We start from the raw sequence: 1,291 nt of genomic DNA, 5'->3' as shown, positions 1-1,291 counted from the left end.
GGGTGACCCCTACAACATCCTTATTTCTTTCCATCCTCCTTAGATTTGCTAACTGATTGACCAAATGTTTGATCCAGTAGTGTTTTTTTTACATATTCTGATCATTACAGCCAATATGGTTTTAAAACAGAGAAACCTGGTAAATAAAAATGGTTTGATGTTGCTGTATTTACTTTAGCATTTAAACAAACTTGTAACCTTTTTAACGTTTTTAATTATTAGAGTAAAATATGCTAGAGCGGTATCACTTTTGGTAACAAGACACATTAAATCCTGATTTAAATACAGATATTCTGAAGTGTAGCATGTTGTCTTGTGTTTGTCATCTGTTTGAAAGTCTTGTGTAAAAAGCAAGCATTGATGATGTCCTGAGTGTCTGAGTGCTGTACCTTCATTCAATAATGAATAATCCTATGAGTTGTTAGATTTTTAGAAAGATAAACTTCATTATAAATATTTAGGCTTCACAAATATAATTTCCAAGTGATTGTAATGAAGGAAAATTCCTGGACGGAAGTTTGAATAACAGCAGAAAACCAGTTGAAACTGTTATAAAAAACTTTCTTCTTGCTTCTGACCCCAGTCAGCTCCAGCAGCACACAGCAGCAGTCAGCAGGGTTTAGAGTAACGATGCCTGCTGCCTTATCTGAAGCTAAACAAACCCTCAGCAGCAGCATGTGTCCCAGCCTGAAGCTAAGGGACAGACTGCACCGAAACTAACAAAAAACCTCGGCTCAATAATGATTCAGCCTTTTATGGCTCCTCCTGGTTACACTCCTGAAGGTGTGATCTTTTTAGGTCAGACATTAGAATTTAACCAGCTTTGTTATGAAGACAGAACACATGGATAAGACACTCCAGCTTTTGTTGTTTTAAATCATGGTTACAATGATCAGAAAGTATTAAAATACTTTTCTAATCAGTACTAATCTGTTACTAAATTTCCTTCAGTACTATGAAACAAAATGTGCTTTGAACCCTGAAGTAAAACTACATTGAACCACTGATGTGGAGCCTGTTTCAGTGCAGAAAGTCATGTGACGTCCAACAAACAAATGGTTTTCTTGTCAGAATGAATCTTGAAGCAGCCCAGTCAGCTGAGACCCTGGCACCACCTCGTCTTGGTTCTGACAGCTGACAGGTTCAGATAGTTTTGGACAGGAGAGCAGTCGACACTATAAAACAGCTCTAAAATGTTTGCAATGTGTTGCAATTTTTCTGACAAATCTCCTCAGTGCACATTTATCAATCTTTATTAGTGAAACAGGATGTTTAAGCATAAATATAAATT

Source organism: Austrofundulus limnaeus, unplaced genomic scaffold, assembly GCF_001266775.1.
Source record: "Austrofundulus limnaeus strain Quisiro unplaced genomic scaffold, Austrofundulus_limnaeus-1.0 Scaffold2071, whole genome shotgun sequence".
NCBI lineage: Eukaryota > Metazoa > Chordata > Actinopteri > Cyprinodontiformes > Rivulidae > Austrofundulus > Austrofundulus limnaeus.
The sequence above is the reverse complement of the archived record's forward strand: the minus strand, read 5'-3'. Positions refer to the sequence as shown.